Raw genomic sequence first — 21,153 nt, 5'->3', positions numbered from 1 at the left:
ATTTATCCTTCAACCAATACATAAAGAATATTACTGGTCATTATTAGATTGCCATTGTATGGGAGCTTACTATGTGAAAATTAGCAGCTGAATTCCAACATTACAACAGTGATTCTTCTTCTTCTCCAACGCCACATGGAAGGATAGAAACCGAGCATTGATGCAGGCTTGGTAGGCCGAAAGGCCTGATCCTGTGCTATATTGTTCATTGTTCTCTTTGTACATGAAGTTACACAATGCTGGTTGATCACTCTTCTCCATCTCCATTCATATAAACCATAATTTTCGGGATTGGTGGGTGATCTTTTTCAGAACCAGACATCCTTTTTACCCCTAGCCCTATTAATCTGGTTGGGAATCGGCACCAATACACGCTGGCTTGCCTGTGCCAGTTGTTGGATACCCCCATGGTCAACAAGTTATCGAGTGGGGCTTAAGCCCAGACCATCCTGGGCTTGTCTTGTTTATTTACCCTGAAGGAGGCTTTTTAGCCCTTTGAGCCTGTTCCCAATCCAATAATATTATGATTGGTCTCATAGAATCCCTACAGTGCAGAAAGAGGCCATTTGGCCCATCGAGTCTGCATCGACAACAACCCCAGACCCTATTCCCGTAACCCCACGTATTTATTCTGCTAATCTCCCTGACACTGAGGGGCAACTGGACATGGCCAATTAACCTAACCTGTGCATCTTTGAACTATGGGAGGAAACCGGATCATCCAGAGGAAACCCACGCTGACATGGGGAGAACGTGTAAACTCCACTTAGACAATCACACAAGGTGGGAATCTAACCCGGGTCCCTAGCACTGTGAGACAGCAGTGCTAGCCATTGTGGCACTGTGCTGCCCACAATGTATGTCTTAGCCCTTCCATCGCTCTTTGTCGACGTGTTCAAATCAGCACAATCTGCAATGGTTTGCTTGTCGGCTGCTGAAATTCAAATGATTAACCTGGACTCCCTACGTTCCACAATGCTTCATGAGGAATTGATTAGGCAGACTGAAACTATTTCTGCTGCAATAGAAGTAAAATACTGCAGGTGCTGGAGATCTGAAATAAATGAGCTGGAAAAACTCGTCAGATCTGACAGCAAGAGATGCAGAGTTAACATTTCGATTCCAAGGTGAGTCTTCTTCAGAACTGAAGAGAGGTAGAAGCGTGATGGCTTTTATGCTGTTGAAACAGGAGGAAGGTTCAGGTAGAAATCAAAGGAGGTTCAAGGATAGGGGGTACAGAGGAGATTCGCCAAGATGTTGCCCAGGATGGAGCATTTGAGCTATAGGAAGGATAGATAGGTTTTGGATTCTTTTCTTCACAGCAGAGAAGGCTAAGGGGGGAACATGATTGAGGTGTATAAGATTATGAGGGGTACGGACAGTGTGAGTAGAGAACAGCTGTTCCCCCCGGTTAAGGGGTCAATCATGAGGGGGGATTGTTTTAGGGTAAGGAGCAGGAGATTCTGAAGGGATTTGAGAAAAACCCTTTTCACTCAGAGAGTGGTGGGAATCTGGAATGCACTGCCTGGGAAGGTAGTGGATGCCATAAACCTTACAGCTGTTAAAAAAATACTTGGATGAATGTTTGAAATATCGTAACATTCAAGGATATGGGACAAGTGCAGGAAAATGGGAACAATATGTCTTTAGTGGCAGATATTGTCAGTGCAGATTTGATGGGCTGAATGGCCTTTTCTGTGTTGTATGACTCTATGGGCGGAATTTTCCGATCCTGCCTGCCATGGGAATCATAGTGGGCAGGACACGGACCATACAAAGGTCTGTTGATCTTGGGCAGGATTTTCCGATCTTGAGGTGAGCACTGTCAGAAAATCCTGCCTTATGACTTCAGGTCAGAGAGCAGGGAGATTCAATACCAAAGATGTCATGGAACAAAGGCAAAGGAATGGCAGTAGTAAAGAAACTTGTCCAGGATAGGTGTTAGTAGGCCAGCTTGTTCCACAAACGAAAACAGGAGAACAAGATACTTGGCATTCAGGAGAAAATAATTCAAAATGGAGGTCAGAGTTGTTGAACTCGATGTTGTGTCCAGAAGATTATCAAGTGCCCAATGGAAAGATGAGATGTTGTTTGCCCAGCTTGCATTAGGCTTCACTGGAACATTACTGCAGGAATGTGAGCATGAGAGCAAATTCCACAAATATTTGTTTTTTCTGGGTCAGTGAGGGTGGATAGCAGCTGGATAGTTCGTTGACAGCTGGACAGTTCTTTAACAGTTTCTTTAACAGTTCTCCGACAGCTGGACAGCTCTTTAACAATTTCTTGACATCTTGACAGATCCCTGACAAGCTGGACACCTCTTTAATAGCTTGAGAGCTCCAATGAGTTTGTGCATAGAAAGTGCATTATCTTGTTCACTTTTAATAATCCCAAAGGGTGTCTTACCTCACCCAATGATGTCCTGGTACTCTATCCAAAGAGGTAGTTTACCTCTCCAAAGGGTTCCTCTGGCTATCAAAATGTATCCACCAATTTCAATCCTCCTCGAACCTGTTCTCTGGGTTCTACATTCCTGTTATTCTGAAATCCTGCTTAGTGGAGCCAGTTGATGATTTAAATGGACAGCTGCCTCCGTGAATTGCACACGGGTGAATCCTGGCCCAACTCCAGCGCCGCTCCTGTGAAGCCTTAGAATTTTCAACAATTTCCAGGATATTCGCAACAAGGTCATTGTAAAACAATCAAGACCCAAGTTACATCTCATTCAATAAGGTGTAACTTTTTCAGGGGTTTATAGGGTGAGTGAGTCAATGCAAAAGCAATTCAATTTTTTCTTCAGAATTGTACTATAAGGTAACCTCAAAAGTGCCCCCTCAGGAGAAACATAGAATCACTGACAGTAAGATCTATATTTCTGTGTTATTCTGCACATGCACAGACACCACGGGTGGGTTTTCCAGCCCTGCTCGCCCCAAGGCTGAAAGATCCCACCTGAGGTCAATGGATCTTTGCATAGTCCATATCCCGCCTGCTACGGATTCCCCTGGTGGGTGGGAAGGGCAATGTCCAAACCCCAAAATTCTTCAACAGGCTCAGGTAGCGTGTGTGGAGAGAAACAGAGTTAACATCTCGCGTCAAGATGACTTTTCATCAGAACAGAAGAAAGGCACGGATGACATAGTCCAGAGAATGCAAGATCAAATCCCGCCATGGGCAGTTTGAGAATTTCAATTAAGTTCGTTGAATATGGGAATAAAATGTTGGTATCAGTAAAACTGATCATGACAAGCAACCTTGCTTTGTTGTTAACCTCAAAAGCTAAGCCAATAATTCCCCAAGTGCACCTTCCATCCTTACAATCGGAAGGATTTTTATAGTTCGGTTTTGGCTGTATTTTTACCACAGTTGCTCTGAAACTCATTTTATTTTTATGACCTTCACTTATAACCATTTATTTCCCTTTCCTAACAATTTTCTCCCCTCTATCTATTCCCCCTTCACTAAAGCCATTGAGGTTTTGAGTTGGGCGCAGTTTTGTTATCTCAAGTCTTATGGCGCAAAAAATGGGAACCAAAGCCAGAATTCCCAGTCGGTAAGCAGACAGGGATTCAGGATCAAAGGCCAGATTTTCATCTAAGAGGTGGGAATCAAGGTACTAATCCAGCTGTTGTGATCCAGTTTCTGCTGCTAGGCAACAGGCCTTAATTGGCCTGGAGGCAGCCATGGCCTGAGGCGGAGATAAGAGTGGAATGATGATGGACTGGGCAGATTGAAAGTCTGCCTTCATTGCCAAAAATATCAAGGGTGATTCTCCCATCCTGCTGCGCTGCTTTTGTAGTTCAGTGGGCCGGGAGACTCGAGCGGAGCCCGTTGTCTGTGCTCCCCATTGGGTGCCAGGTTCTCCCCGTGTCTCTGGTGGCCAGATTTCCGATGCCATCTGCTCCCCGCCAGAAATCGCCACGGAGCGGCGTAACGTATGCAGATCCTCATATAAATGTCACTTAAATAGCATTAGCGAGCCTGGGACTGAAATCTCTCAGTCTGATAGCTTCTCCCCTCCTGCCAGGAGTGGCTCACTCTTCACTCCCACTTGCGGGGAGCTGGCAGCCTGACCCCAGTGGAATGAATTGAAACGACCCCCCCCCCACCAAAGGGTCAGGTGCCAGGAGGTATTCCCCAAGGCATTTCCACCTTGGCAGCGCCAAACTGGGGACCAAGGGGCAAAGTGCCAATATCCAGGGGACACCTTGGCACTGCTCATCAGGCACAGGGTATATGTCACCTCTGGGGGGGTGGGGCGTGGGGGGGTGATAAGTGGGGGTGTGGGGGAGAACCCCACTTCCACTCTGCATTTGGGCTGAGTGACAGAGGGAGAGCAGCCATCAGGGTGAGTGGAGTGGGGTTGCAGCCTGTTGGGGGGTGTTGAGGCTGCCACAGGGTGAGGGGGGGTGCGTGGAGTTGGGATTGCAGGTTTCTCTTTATTGCTTCTTACATGGCTTAAACTGGGGTTGTTTAAGTTTACAGTGGGTTTGGTTTGATAGTCCTGCATTGTTCGGAGAAAAGCTCGTGGGTTCCAGATAGGATTTTTTTCTCCTTCCTAGGTAGTTTAAGGTTTCATTTTCAGTTCTGAGCTGCATGTTTTTTTAGAAGGGAATCAAGCTGGAAATAAGTGTTTCTCTCTCTCTTTCTCCCTGTTTTGGAAGTTCTGCTGGCTAGCTAAAAGCCTTCCTGAAGTAGAAGATCCGCTGCTGGTGACTTGATCAGAGTCTACCTAGGGCTCTGGGAAGCTGTTCTAACTTCAAACTGTTCTCGGTGTGTCACAAGGACTATTAGAACTTACAAAACTGAAAGTTTTCAATTCTCCAGCTCAATTCCAGCATCATTAGTCTTTGCTATGTTGAACTTGTTTAAAGGGTTTTGTCGATGGAATGTGTTGGTTTGAATGAAACGTCTTAGGTAAATTTATTAAGCGTTATACGTTATTGTGGTTATTTTCTTTTGTTTGTAATTAATAAAAGTTATTGCTATTTTTCCATACATGTTAACAAAATTCTTAAATAATCTTTTTTTCGTTAAAGCTCCCTAGTGGGTCATTTGAATCATACATGAAGTGAGCCATATCATGGTTATCCAGCCAAATTCAAGGTGTAAAAGCTATGATCCAGGCAGGCTTCATAAAGCATTTTGGAGTTTTTGACCTGAACCATAATTTTTTTTTATAATTCAGGTCAGAATCTCCAAAGTCTTTTATGCTTCACTTCAGGTATGATTCAACTGATCCGCTGAAGAGCTTTTATCAAACAAAGGATATTTAAGTATGCAGTTAACATGTATGGGAAAAAATAGCAATAACTTTTACCAACTACAAACAAACAACAGAAAAAAAACAATCATGATATAATCCTTAATGAATGTAGGGAATGTCCCAATCATACCAATCCCATAAACAAAACCCTTTCCACAGGTTTAACATAACAAAGACTAATGCTCACGTGATACTGGAACTTAGCCCTTTGGTTGAATGCTGTAGTTCTCCTGATGCATATACAGATAAGCTTGCTTCGGAAAACACCAGGCAGAGAGATTCTAATCAAGTCACCAACAGTAGACTTTCTACTCCAGGAAGGCCAGGAACCTTTTTTCTAGCTAACATCAGAATTTCCAAAACCAGGGAGAAAGAGAGAGAGAAACATTACTTTCCAGTCTGATGTTCACCCTCTTCTAAACTAAAACAGCAGCTCAAAACTGAAAACAAAAGAGCTCTTATGTTCTTGTGTTCCTGTCACCAGGCTAGTCAACCAGTCTTCCCCCTAATGATGCATAGTCAAAAAACTAATCCCACAAAATATCCGAAGCCCATTGTAAAAATAAACAAAACCCCATGTAATCCATTGAAGGTGCAATAAAAGAACTTCTCCAGACAGCTCAGTAACAATGAAAAGAACTGAAGCTGTGATAGCTACAGAGAACATGGTTTAAAAAAAACTTAAAGATGCACTAACATCACCACATGCATCAGATTAAAAATATCACTAAAAGCATTCAAATCAATGTCTTTCATGGCATGCACTTCTGTTAGCTCACAGTCTGTTAGTCAGAGGATGAAGAAAGAAAGACTCACATTTATATTAGAACTTTTCCACCCTTTCCAGTTGCCCCAAGTGCTTTACAGCTAATGAAGTATTTTTGAAGTGCAGACATTGTTGTAATGTAGGAAATTCGGGAATCAATTTGAGCACAGCAAGCTCCCATGAACAGCATGTTGCAATAAACTGAAAATCTGCTTCACTGATGTTGATTGAAGGGTAAGTATTCATCAGGGCATTGGGGTGAACTCCATTGCTGTCCTTCAAGGCAGTAATGGATCCCCCATTATGTCCCTCCGAGAGAACAACAAGCCCAGGTTTCAGATCTCACCTGAAAGGTGACCAGAAAGAATCCCTACAGTGTAGAAAGAGGCTATTCAGTCTGCATGACTCTCCAAAAGAGCATCTTACCCAGGCCCACCACCCCCTCCCTCCCACCCTCTCCCCCACCACATCCATTTATTGTGGCCAATCCACCTGACATCTTTGGAGTATGAGAGGAAGCTGGAGCACCCGGAGGAAAGCCACACAGGCACGGGGAGAATGTGCAGACTCCACACAGACAGTCACCTACGGCTGAGATCAAACCTAGGTCCCTGGCGCCATGAGGCAGTAGTGCTAACCACTGTGCCACCTCACCTCTGTGCCACCTCTGTAACACATGACACCCCTGATAATGCAGATTCCCCTTGAGTGCTGAATGTGTCAGCCTTGAATGGAATTGGAACCCACAGCCCTTTGATTCAGAGGAAGAGTGTTACCCATGGCTGAAACCTAATGCAAAAATCTAAAAGGATTTATAGACCTCTTAGTACATAAAAACTCATTTTTTTTACTGAAATGCTGTTGGATAACTATTCTTTCTTGCTTTATCTGTTCAATTAATGGGCAGTCTTGGCTGAGTAAAAGGCTGCCCTTTAGCGTGCTTCAGTAACTGCATTAATTCACTGTGCCATCGCGTTTTGGGGTATGAATCTCTACTTCAACAACAACTAAACACAATTCATTGTACCCGATGACTGATTTGTCTGCTTCGCTCTCTCGCCGCCAGCATGGCTCAGCTGAAAAGTACCAATTTCAAATAAATAAGTAATAAAATGGGATGCTGACTGCAGGCGGGACTAATGATTTCCCTGCAGAATAATACCATTCATCCGGAGTCCAGATCACAAATTAGAATCACTGGCTGTAAATGTAAATCACTGAGCGCCCTCTCTTCAGAAAACACCTTCCTCATCTTGGAAGACATGGTTGAGGTCTTGTCTTTCTTCTGTATGAATGGATAGACACTGTTCCCCGAAGGGACTCTTCTCCTCATTTCAACCCTGCCACAAACTTTCAGCCCCTGTAATAAATATTCTTACCGGGTAGGGAGGATCTTTAATTAAACGTTGATGCTCACAGATCAAAAACATTGGCCGCCCTCTCCGTACTCCTCCCAGCCCAACAGATTGCCTTCAGAGTCATAGGGAATCATCAAATCCCTACAGCGCAGAAGGGGGCTATTCAGCCTGTGGAGCCTGCAATAGCAACAATCCCACCCAGGCCCTATCCCTGTAACTCCATATATTTACTTTGCTAATTCCCCCGACACTCAGGGGCAATTTAGCATGGCCAATCAACCTATACATCTTGGGGCACTAAGGGGCAATTTAGCATGGCCAATCAACCTATACATCTTGGGGCACTAAGGGGCAATTTAGCATGGCCAATCAACCTATACATCTTGGGGCACTAAGGGGCAATTTAGCATGGCCAATCAACCTAACCTGAAGTGTGGGAGGAAACCGGAGCACGCGGAGGAAATGCGCGCTGACAGGGGTATAATGTGCAAACTCCTCAGGGTCACCCAAGGCTGGTATATTGAATCCAGGTCCCTGGCGCTGTGAGGCAGCATTGCTAACCACTGTACCACCGTATCACAATCCCCCCACCCCCGAAGGAAAATTTAAAAATCCTCTTGGGTGGGTGTAAGCGATCCCGTGGCCAGTATTGCAAAGAAGCGTGGGGTCGTTATCCCTTCATGTCCTGGCCAATATTTATCTTTCAGCCAACTACGCTTGAACAGATTGTGTGTTTATTGTTGCATTCCAGTCTGGGGGCACCAGCTGTGTGCAAACTGGCTATTGCATTTTCAATGTCGCAGCAGTGACGAAGAGGCAAACTTTTCTGGCCCTCTCCCTATTTTGCGGTATTTCCTGGCGATGGACGTGACGCACCATTGACTTGTGGTGGGATCTTCCAGTCCTGCTGATGTCGATGGGGTTTTGCATGCTCCTTACCAGCCACTGCTGGAAAGACATGGCGGGACGGGGAAGGTGGGGTCGCCATTGGCCAGGCCAGATGATATGATCCCACTGATAGGAAAAGGTGGGAAATTTTGGCCTAAATTTCAAGAAGTTGACTGCACAGCACTTTGGAACATCGTAAGATTATGAAAGTCAGGATAGAAATGCGAATCCTGTTTTACTTGATCAAGCAACTGCTCTTTAATGTTAGTCGAGAGATGACTATTGCCTCAGGAGTTAGATAAAAGATTATAGAACTGCTTCTGTAAGTTTGTTGACAATAGCAAGTTAGGTTTTCTTTGACCTTGAACATAATTTTCAAAATTTAATAGAAGAGTTGCAGGGACATAAGAACTGGCACTTCAGCCCACCAATAAAGCTGCTCCCTACTGCACTGATCCCGATATCGGTGCCTGGAATTCCTTAAGGGACACATTAATGGCTACTTTAATGGGCAGAATAAAAGGTAACATTCACAAGCTGCTGGTTGCAGTTTCTAATCTTTAAGATGTGTGCAACACAATTTTTATGATGATTTTTTTCATTTCTGACCAACAGGAAAGCATTCTCGGTGACACTGAACTCCCCAGTCTTGACCTGCAGTCAGATATTCACTGTGAATGCCCAGTGTGCATAAATAGAATCACAGGGGGAATTTTTCCGACCAGCCCGCCATGAGGATTGTAGCAAACGTCCATGACCTTGGGTGGGATTTCCAGTTTTGGGGTGAATACAGCCGGAAAATCCCACCCAAAGCTTCATGCAGTGCAGAAAAGGCCCTTCATCCCATCAAGACTGCACTGACAATAACAACCACACTTGCCACAAAAGAAGCACCTTCTACATAGGTGCGCACGCATATGCGCACATACACACATACACGTACAGACAGACAGACACACACACACACACACACACACACGCAGATTGTCTTGCTGCGAAACCATAAAATCCTGCCCGAGGTCAACAGGGCCTTCCCATTGTCCGCCCCTCACCAGCTCTGAATCCCATGGACGGCTGGGTGGTAGCATCCTGGTGCTTGAGTGTTTCAAGTGAATATGCCACACAGGGCATTCCACAGAAAAGCACAACAGAGAAAGAGTTTATTTGACTATCTGGCTCTTTTGTCAAGCAACCTGTCATTTTCATCCCTTGCTCTTTGCTCCATGTTCCCGCAGTTTTTTTCTCTTTCAAGAATTTATTCAATTCCATTTTGAAGTCTATTACTGAATCTGTACCTACTACCAAGTTGTGCATTCCATATCCTGACCAATAATTGCACTGGAAAAATTTTTAGCATGACACTTCTGGTTCTCTCGCTAATCATTTAATTTAAGAGGAGGCTGAATAAACACATGGGGAAGACAGGTTTAGAAAGATTTGTTGATCAATCAGGAAACAGGATGGAAGGAATCTTGTATGGAACATTCTATGTAAATTTTAGCAATATATTCCAAAGGGTTTATTAATCTCCAATGTACAAGGTATGAGAAGACAATGGCCTAATGGTATTGTCTCTAGATTATTAATTCAGAAATTCAGCTAATATTCTAGGGAGCTGAGTTCAAATTCCACCATGGAAAATGATGGAACGTAAATTCAATATTTCAAAAAATCTGGAATTAAGAATCCACTGATGACCATGAAATCATTGTCGATTGTTGGAAAAACCCATCTGGTTTACTAATGTTCTTTAGGGAAGGAAATCTGCTGTCCTCACCAAATCTGGCCTATGTGTAATTCTAGGCTGCAGCAATGTGAGTGACTCTCAACTGCCCTGCAAGGGTGACTAGAGATGAGCAATAAATTCTGGCCAGTCAATGGTGCTCATGTCCCACGAATGAACATAAAAAAACTTTCAGGAAAGTTTTGGAAATGACATGGTATAAACAGTTATGCTTTAAACTGGCAATTTGCTTCCAAGTTGGGGTCTCAAGGATAGCAAGTCAGCATTTCTACCTGAATAGGGTGTCCATGTGATTCACATTTCCATCTAGATGGGCTTTTTATGAGGAAGGATTGAAGATAACCCTGAAAACTCAAAGACAAGGTTAATATCTTGGTTTCCAAGAGAGAGCAGCTGTATGCAGAAAGACACTGTGGTTCACCATGCAGGAAAGTGAGTAAGAGTTCATGCTCACATCAAATATGCAGGAGTTAAAATAAGGGTGGAGTATTCACCTAGGTTGCCCCAGGGGAAGAATTTCCATGGAAAGAAACCCTCCTGTGAAAGACATCCCTGACGTTAAAAGTTCCCAGTCTAAGGGGGAAAAAATGCAAAGTAAACACTCTGAAAGTAAGAATCACCTTTGACTGTTTCTGGGAGAACTGAATGACTGCTTAAAGGAGAGTGTAGAGTACATTTGGGAAGTGATTTTAGTTGCACTAAAGAAAAAGGGTAATGTTCTTTTTGTGGTTCAAAGTATAAATTGCTGACACAAATAGTGTTTCGTCAATGCTGCTCCTAGTTTGCTTGTTACAGTAAAAGTCTTAAAGTGTGAAATCAGGTTGTATGATTCTTTCAGCTTTCAAACTGGAACTTAAAGTTTATTTTTTTTAAGTTATCTTCTACCAGGAGAGTAACATAATTCCCAAATAACGGGCAGACATTATACATGTTATAATCAGCCCCACCATCTTTCGTTCTTTATTTTCTCCTGCCATTTCAAGGGTACTCTTATTCAACACATTCCCTATCCAACTTAAAGGTTGTGTCTATGGTAGTGTTATTCCAATGCCTCCATTCTTCCTTCTTCAATGCTCGTAGTCTAGTTTTTATGTCCTGTACAATATGGTTGGTCACACATAACCCCAAAGCATTTAACCTCCCTTAAGCAGCTTGCTTTTACAATTTCTGTAGAGAAACCTTTATGTTAGTAAATGCTTGCTGGCTAATCTTTAAGTTGTCCATCAATTTTGCCTTCCAATGTCAGTAAGATGCTCAAGCAAGGTATAGGGCAGGATTCTCCAGCCGTGCTCACCCAAAGACTGGAGGTCAACAGACCTTTGCATGATCTTGTCCTGCCAGCTACAATTCCCATGGTGAGTGGGAAATGAAAATTCCACTGTTCTATTTCCATCATATTCTTTTTGAGCTCATTGCTCCTCACTGACTAGTTACTATTGATCCTGTTGTCTCTTAGGTTTCAGGAGAAACATCTTTATAAAGAACGTAAAGAATTCATGGTAAACCTTTCAAAAACATTGGCGGGAATTCTCCCGTCCCGTCTGCTACAGGAATTGTAGCGGGTGGGGGTGGGGGGTCGCTGTTCTGGCTTCTGTTCTGAATGGCTTCAACTGGAGAATTGTGTCCAATTCTGGGAATAGAATCCTACAGTGCAGAAGGAGGCCATTCGGCCCATCGAGCCCGCACCGACCACAATCCCAGCCAGGCCCCACTCCCGCAACCCCACACATCTTACCCTGTTAATCTCCCTAATGCAAACAGACATTTACCATGTCCAATCAACCAAAGCTGCACATCTTTTGGACTGTGGGAGGAAACCGGAGCACCCGGAGGAAACCCATGCAGACACAGGGAGAATGTGCAAACTCCACACAAAGAGTGACCTGAGGCTGGATTTGAACCCGGGCGTGAGGCAGCAATTATTTATTATTATTATTATGGAAGAAGGTGGAGGCTTTAGACAGGGTGTAGAAAAGATGTACAAATATGTATGGGACACAGTGATGTAGATAGATCAGAGAAGATCAAAGAGTCAAGTTTTACAGCACAGAAAGAGGCCTTTTGGCCATCATGTCTGCACTGGTCATCAAACACGAATCATTTCTAATCCTATCTTCAGGAATTTGGTCCATAGCCTTGGTTCACAGAAGTCCTACAGTGCAGAAGGAGGCCATTCAGCCCATCAAGTCCACACCAGCTCTCCAACAGAGCATCTTACCCAGGCCTTATCCCCGTAACCTTACATATTTACTCCACTAATCCCCCGAACCTACACATCTTAGGGGCTAAGACAATTTAGCATGTTCAATCCACCTAACCTACACATCTTTGGATGTTCTCCTCAAAGAAGAATTCTGTTGAGAGGATTTTTAATATAGAGGTGGAGAATTGTGTCCAAATCTGGGCAAGAAAATTATGGAAGAATGTGAAGGCCTGAGAGGGGCTGCAGAAAAGATTTGCAAAAATGGGCGGGACAAAGGGGACGTGGAGATCATCGAGCCACAGCGGGTCTGGTCAGAGCAGACAGCCAGGAACTATTCCCATAAGTGGAAGATCCGAGAACCAGAGGACGCAGGTTAAAGTGATTAGTAAATGAATCAAAGGCGAGATGAGGGTAAGTCTTTCAGTGCAATGAGAGATTGGGATCTAGAATGTTCTGCTGGAAAGTGTGGTAGAGTCAGATGCATTAGTGGCTTTCGAAAGGGAATTGGATAAGCACCTGAGGTGAAAGACTATGCAGGGGAAAGTGTGGGGGTAGAGGGTGCAGTCAAATAAAGTGGGAAAAAGAGAGCATTTGGAATGTGCATGGAGATAATTGGCAAATCCTGGGCAGTCCTGGGAGCCAAGACCTGTAAAGTTATTGATACAATTCCCTCAGGTTGTAGGACAGAATTTTTGATCAAAATTTAATATGCTCACCACTTTGAATATCAATTTCTGGAAAGAGGTGAATGTCAAATGTATTAATTTCAATTTACATTTATTCTCCACCTTATTTAGATTGTTGGCCTGCATATTTATCTTCAGTCTCATGATGTTTATGAAGATAAATTAATTTTGCAACACCAAGCACCACGTGTGCAACAAATTGATGCAATCATAAACCACTTTGGAGCTGCCGCAATCAAAATTAGTGAAAGGAGAGGTGCAAAGTGCATAATGTATTAACCAGTCTTAATACTGAGGATAAAAGCCTCAAGTCAGGAGAAATCTCAGTGTGTTCTGTAGAAACACTTCCCCATGGTGCCCAGTAATAAAGGTAATTGCTGTTTCTGAATTCAAGATCCTTATTAATATTCTGCAGGCTGCTACTGATGAACCAATTGCCACCCTTGGCAGTTCGCTAAACACTCAAATGTTAATCGGGTTTTAAAGGACAAGCACTTTGTGAATAATAACCAACGATCATGCTTCTAACGCTTGATTCAGTCATCACCAAATCATCGGCATTAGACTTAAGTGACAAAGGGCCATTAAAATCTGCGCCCTGTGCATAGTTCTGGCCTCCATATTCCAACATGGAAGCACTGGGGAAAGTGCAAGCAAAAGATTTGCGAGGAAGGCACCAGAACTAAGAAATTACAACTATGGGGAAAGACTGGACCACTTTCTCCGTAAGGTCTTTAAAAGTTATGAAGCGGTTAGACGCTGTGAAGATATTTGCCCTTGTGCAATGGCACAGCTGCCTCACAGCGCCAAAGGTCCAGATTCAATTCCAGACTTGGGTCACTGGCTGTGTGGAAATTGCGCTCTCTCACCGTGTCCACGTGGGTTTCCTCCGGGTGCTCCCATTTCCTCTCACAGTCCAAAGGTGTGCAGGTTAGGTGGATTGACCATGGTAAATTGTCCCTTAGTGTCAAAGATATGTAGGTTTGAAGGATTAGCTGGATAGATAGGTGGTGTTTTAGGGATTCGGCCTGGGTAAAATGCTTTGTCGGAGAGTCGGTGTAAACCCAATAGGCCGAATGGCCTCCTTCTACACTGTAGGGATTTTATGAAAACTCAGGGCTTGAAATATCAGATAAATCCAATAAGGAATTTAGAAATTCTGTAACCAGCGAGAGTTTAGAATGTACAACTCATGACGAAATTAAGTAATTGAGGCTAATAAAAGATGCATTTAAAGGCAAGCTATGTAAACACATAAGGCAAAAACGTATAGAGGGTTCGAGCTGAGGTAAGGTAAAGTACCTTATCTCATTTCTTGCAAATAAAACATGGTCCATCTTTAACTCCTAGATTGCCCCTTGCTGTAAGGGGGACAGGTTAGTGCAAATGATTGGGTTATAGGGATAGAGCCTGGGTAGGATTGTGGTCGGTGCAGACTCAAAGGGCCAAATGGTCTCCTTCTGCACTGTAGACTTCCATGATTCTATGATTTTCTATTTTTGTATAAAATGAGGGAATACTGAGCAGTAATGCTACCTTATTGACTGTTCATCTGTTGTAAAATTCTACAAAGTTCCATGCACACAAATTTCCTTTATTGAATAGAATTTCCATCACATTTGGATCTTCCATGAAACATATGGAAGTCCCAGAACTGAGGCAGACAATGTTTTAACTGGCATGATTCTCAGTTGGAGCATCGAAAAGCTATTTATTGATGCTGAATGTACATATGAAGCCAGCCTACAATTGAATACACTCTCCCAGTCAAAAGTTTGATTAATTGAGTTCAGTGGATATTCTGTTTCACATGCTAATTTGGTATTTTACCTATCGAGGACAATAAGTGTCTCCCGTTTACAAAATAAAAGAGCTTGCTTGGTCGATATTGTTGGAGGAATAGAAGAGCAAATCTTATGAATTAACTAAATCGCCTGTCCTGTTCATTTTACGCTGTAGGATTGGCATTTAAAAAAAAGTACTCGCATAAATCTGTGGCAAACAGCTGTTACCGGCTTTGATACGGAATAGAGATTCTCTATTCAGCAGCATTTTTGTTCACACGTATACCAGGGGAACATCTTAACTAAGCGGAGTAATTGAGGAGAATAACACTGATCCATTTTAGGGGAAGTTATATAATAATATGAGGGAAAAAGGAATGAAAAGATATGCTGACTGGTGGAGATGAAATAGGGCAGAAGGTGACTCATGGGGCAAAAATACCAGCATGCATCGGCGGGGCTGAATGGCGCGTAGATACTTATGAGCATTTTGTAAAATGGTTGTGATCGGTCTCATGCTATCAAATCCTTCACATCAATTCTGAAAACTTCTATTTCATAATTATTTGACTTCAGGATTGCTGAGATGTGCTGTAGGAACATCTAGAACAGGAAATGTTCTTTAAGATCACTCAGATTGGTCCCAGTGATAAGTCCCTGCATCTCCACACATTTGTTATCCACCTAACCTACTTGGGACAGTAAGGGGAAATTTTACCACGGCCAATCTGCCTAGCCTGCACATGTTTGGACGGTGGGAGGAAACTGGAACACCTGGAGGAAACCAAACACAGACATAGGGTGAACGCGCAAACTCCACACAGTTACCCAAGGCTGGAATTGAACCCAGGTCCCTGGCACTGTGAGGCAGCAGTGCTAACTACTGTGACACTGTGCCATGCACTGAATGGGCATTGTACCAGATTGCTTAAAAAACAAAGCCCTTTAAATTGAATCGTGTCCCTTGCCTCCTCGATGGATTCCAGATGGCTTCTGAACTGAAAGGTAGCCATTCCTGAGCTCCAGGGACCTGGGTTCAATTCCCAGCCTGGGTCACTCTCTGTGAATTGCACATTCTCCTCATGTCTGCGTAGATTTCCTCTGGGTGCTCCAGTTTCCTCCCACAGTCCAAAGATGTGCGGGTTAGGTTGATTGGCCATGCTAAAAATTGACCCTTAATGTCGTGAGATGCGTAGGTTAGAGGGATTAGCGGGTAAATATGTAGGGATATGGGAGTAGGGCCTGGGTGGGATTGTGGTCAGTGCAGTCTCGATGGGCCGAAAGACCTCCTTCTGCACTGTAGGGTTTCTAAAAGTCCCACAGTTCCAAACTTCTGTTGTGAAGATCAAATACCAGGAGTCAGAAACATATGCCTCTGGTAGATCACTAGTGCCTTGATACAGCAATAGTACAATGAAGGAAGTTGGCTTTTCATTCCCTCTCTTTCCCTCTCAGAATTAAGATCTACCCATCTCTAGACAGAAAGGCAGGAAGCAGATGCACATTGCAGCACAGAAAGAGCCCCTTCAGTCCATCTTGCCTGTGCACCCATTAATTCTTGAACTGGAGTTGCTTTTACCCATTTCATTTCCCTCCCATGTGTTTTCAGTTCATCCTTTACAGTATATTTATCCAATTTCCTTTGAAATGGTATTATCCTTTCTTTCTCAGGCAAACGTTTGTGGCAAATCTTTCTATAACCTAATTATATTTTATTTCAAAAAATCTCCATCTTTCCTTTCTTTTACTGTAGTGTTAATAATCCTGTGGCAAATAACTCATCTCCTGATTACCCAAAGTCTGTCCACCAGGTGGACAGCATGGTGGCATAGTGCTTAGCATTGCTGCCTCACAGCACCAGGTACCCAGGTTCAATTCCAGCCTCAGGTCACTCTCTGTGTGGAGTTTGTACATTCTCCCTGTGTCTGCGTGGGTTTCCTCCGGGTGCCCTGGTTTCCTCCCATAGTCCAAAGATATGCAGGTTAGGTTGATTGGCCATGGGAAATTGACCCTAACGTTAGGAGGATTAGCAGGGCAAATATATGGGGTTACAAGAATAGGGCCTGAATGGGATTGTAGTCAGTGCAGATTTGATGGGCTGAATGGCCTCCTTCTGCATTGTAAGGATGCTATGGTATCCTTTGATCTACAAAGCAGGACTGTGTGAAATACTTTCATCTTGCCTGGATGAGTTCCAACAACACTCATGAAGTTCAACACCATCCAGGACAAAGAAGCCCTTGATTGGGACACTATCCACAAATATCCACTCCCTCCACTGCCAATGCTACAATGGCAGCAGTGTGTACCATTGACAAGAGGCACTGCAGGAACTTACCGAGACTCCTTGGACAGCACCTTTCAGACCCATGGCCATGACCTTCTGAAAGGACAGGGGCAGCAGACACATGGGGAATACCACCACCACCCTGGTTCCAATTTTCCGTAAAACTTATGAGCGAACCTAAACTTGAACAACACAAACAATGGCAGGTTGTGTGAGATTGTGAATAAGAAGAGGAGGCTCCCTAACAAGTGGATCAAGCGGTTTAAATGGTTCAGAAGGCAGATGGTATACTGACGTTTATCAGCTGAGGCATAGAGCTTAAAAGCAGGGAGGTTATGTTAGAACTATATAAAATATTAAGTCACAGCTAGAGTGTTGTGTACAGTCCTGGAATCCGTATTATTGGAGGGATGTGAAAGGGTGCAGAAGAGATTTACCAGGATGTTGCCTGAGCTGGAGGGATTTAGTCATGAAGAAAGATTGGACAGACGAGTGTTGTTTTCTCTGGAGCAGAAGAGACTGAAGAAGGACATGATTGAGATGTATAAAATTATGAGGAGGATAGAGAAAGTAGACAGGAAGGAACATTTCCCCTTAGTGGAATGACGAGTGGGCACAGGTTTAAGGTAAGGGGCAGGACATTTAGAGTGGATGTGAGGCAAAGTCTTTCACCCAAAGGGTGATGGCAATCTGGAACTCATTACCTGAAAAGATAGTGAAAGCAGAGACCCTCATAACATTTAATAAATATTTAGATGTGCATTTGCAATGCCATGGCATACAAGGCTATGGACCAAATGCTGGAAAATGGGATTAGAATTACTGGGTGTTTATCTTTGACAATCCAGATATAATGGGCTGAAGGGCCTTTTTCTGTGCTGTATACCTCTATCACTCTATGACACCTGTTATTCCTTATGCTATTATCTAGTTAAACCATCTGAATACCAAGTTATAGCTGTTTCTCGACATCTATATCCGTTGTAAGAGAAAGAGAGACTAACTCTTTTATAGCTATGTGTCTGCTCACCTAGATCCTATAATTCATCCATTTTGTTAACAATCTGTGTGTTTAGGATACATGACTCTTCTCTTTGGTCTGAATCATCAGTTGTTCACACCCCAGCGAGAATGGGAAATATGGCAAGCAGCCAAGCCTCCAATCACTGCAGCGGGACCAGAGAATCCCAGCAGCGGGCAAGGTCGGAGATTCCAGCCCTTCGATTAACATTTTTTTGTAGATTTGTCTTTTTAAGTAATTACGCTGAATGACCAGCCTGCGATGCACAAGAAGTGACTACACTTGAATTAACGAGTGTTTTTCTGGCTTCTGCTGGGTACTTTTGGAAGTTTTCAGTGGATGTGAAAGACACCAGATCAACAGTTTATTTTTCCTGCATCTTCACCCTTGGGTTCAGGGACAAAGAGTGAAAAGAAGATCGAAAAAACAATCTACTTATCTTGAAAAAAGACAAAATTGCATTCGTAATAGTGCTTTTCATGACCTAAAGGAGATGGGTCCCAAAGTCCTTTACACCTAATGGAATCCTTTTGAAGTCTAGTCACTGTTACAATGTAGGAAATGTGACACCCAATTTACACGCAGCAAATTCCAAACATCTGTTTTAAAGAAAAGCAAAACACTGCAGATGCTGCAACTCTGAAATTAAAACAAAGAGAATTCTGGTAATGCTCAATGGGTCTGGCAGTATCTGTGGAGGGAGCAAAGAGTTAATGTTCACTGTTAACTTTATTTCTCTCTTCAGAAATGCTTCCCTGACCTGCTGAGAATTTCCAGTATTTACTGCTTTTAAGTTGGGTGAGCGAAAACGTTGACCAGAACACCAGGAAATCTCCCTCACCGTTCTTTGAATAGTGCTGCACTCTGGGTGAGATTTACCTGTCGTTCCTGCCGCGCTCCCGGTGTAGTGAGGTCGTAGAATTTGGCAGCCAGCCGAATCTCCGTTGACTGTAGTGGGATGGGAAAATCCCCTCGGCGCGAACAGTGATAAGATTCTGGTTAATTTATTCTGCCCACTGCATGTGGGAGCAGTGGGGAAATGGTGGTGTAGTGGTATTGTCCCTGAACTAGTAATCCACAAGACCCAGGGATAATGATCTGGGGACACAGGTTCGAATCCCACCGTGGCTTTCAGGATAACACAGCACAGTACAGGCCCTTTGGCCCTCAAAGTTGTGCTGATAAGAGGTAAGCCTTTTAGGACTGAGGTGAGGAGAAATTTCCTCACTCAGAGGGTGGTGCATGGGTGGAATTCACTACCACAGAAAGTAATTGAGGCCAAAACATTGTTGCAATTTCAAGAAAAAATTTGCTAAAGCGACGAAGGGATGGGGGGAAAGAGGGGCTCAGGATATTGAACTCGATGATCAGCCATGACCAAAATGAATGGCAGAGCAGGCTCGGAGGTCCAAATGGCCTATTCCTGCCTCTAGTTTCTATGGCAGATGGTGAAATTTGAATTTCATAAGAACCTGGAATTAGAAGTCTATTAATGATCATGAAACCTTTGTCGATTGTCATAAGAATTCATCTGATTCATGAATGTCCTTTAGAGACGGAAATCTGCTGTCCTTTCCTGGCCTGGCCTACATCTGACTCCAGAGCCACAACAATACCGTTGACTGTTAAATGCCCCTTCAAGGGTACTTAGGAATGGGCAAAAAATACAAGCCCAGCCAGAGAAGCCTACATCCCATGAGCAAATAAAACAAAAGTAAAAAATGCTGAGGCCTCAGTTTATCTGAACAATGGGACCATTTGACAGTACTGTGCTTCCTCAGGACAACACTGGGACTGTTAACCTGCATTATGCGCTTAAACATCTGGACTATGACTGAAAAATCACTGACTGAGAGATGGGAGTGCCACTCAGTAAGTCATGCTTGACAAGACGGCAGTGCATTATCTTGTCCGCATATGCGCCCAGATCCATTCAGCAGTTTCTCTCCTAGATCTCGCAAAGAGCTTCAGAAGGCAAAGCGGAGACAATTCCTCTCCAGGCTTTGTCCTCCGGGATCCTGAGCTCCATAATAACAGCGCTGAAAAAAGTCCAAAGGCACCCAGTAAACCAATGAACAAAAACATTCTCACATGACAATTTTATCCAGGGCAAGGAATTTGGAAAGAAAATGTTTGTTTGCTAAAAGGGAGAAGGTTGAGGTGGACAATTAGGATGAGTTTTGACAGCCCATCATTCCCCCAGCATGATTGGTGCGTGTAGGTTTTAACAAAGGCCTGTAATATCTCCCAGTTGTCATCGCTTTGAGGTTCTACGGTAAATAGAATGGAACGTACTCGACAAACCAACTCCATGACAAAGCTGAATGACAGTAGCTAATCAGAACTAGCACTGAAGCAGCAAGCTCAGTAACATGCGGTCTGAACCCTGAGTGCAGCTTGCTGCAAAGACACTCTGCCGGAGGGTGAACCAAAGCACTAACTTGCATTTCATCTAGTGTGGCTTCAGCAAGGGCTGGCTAAGAGCTTCTAATTGAGCAGCATTAACCCCTGTCAAACCTCATCAGCAAACAAAAATCTGATGTCAGAAGTACTGTCTAAAATTGCGGAAAAAACTCTTGCGTCTCTTGCCAAGGATTTAAGGGGACGACGGTGATATGATTCCAATGTTGCCCAGGGCCAGCTTTTAGGCCCAGAACCTGCAACTGGGAGGACCCAGTCTGAAAGTAGGCCTTCTGCCTCACATTGAGAATTTACATAGCCCATGTCACAACCCCCATGAGCTGCTTGTTAACTCGGCAGGAGAAGTTGGAGCTGCTTACAGAATCATAGAGTCGTAGAATCATATAATCCTACAGTACAGAAGGAGGCCGTTCAGCCCATTGAGCCTAGACCAACAACAATCCCACCCAGGCCCTATCCCGGTAACCCCACATATTTACCCTACCAATCCCCTAACACTAAGGGACAAGTTAGCATGGCCAATCCACCATAATCTTGTATGTTTTAAAATCTCATTCTTTTAACTTCCGAATATAGACCCATTTTCCACAGCATCTCCTCATAGGATAGACCATTCATCCCACTCTCAATCTACTTAAATTAAGGATTGGGAGAGAGGGGGAGTCTTGTCCCTTCCCTCACCTTAAGCCAAGAACAATATAGTTGTTGTAATCTGACTTCATCGAGACA

This window comes from Carcharhinus amblyrhynchos, chromosome 6 (genome assembly GCF_965287045.1).
Source record: "Carcharhinus amblyrhynchos chromosome 6, sCarAmb.v2.hapA, whole genome shotgun sequence".
NCBI lineage: Eukaryota > Metazoa > Chordata > Chondrichthyes > Carcharhiniformes > Carcharhinidae > Carcharhinus > Carcharhinus amblyrhynchos.
The sequence above is the reverse complement of the archived record's forward strand: the minus strand, read 5'-3'. Positions refer to the sequence as shown.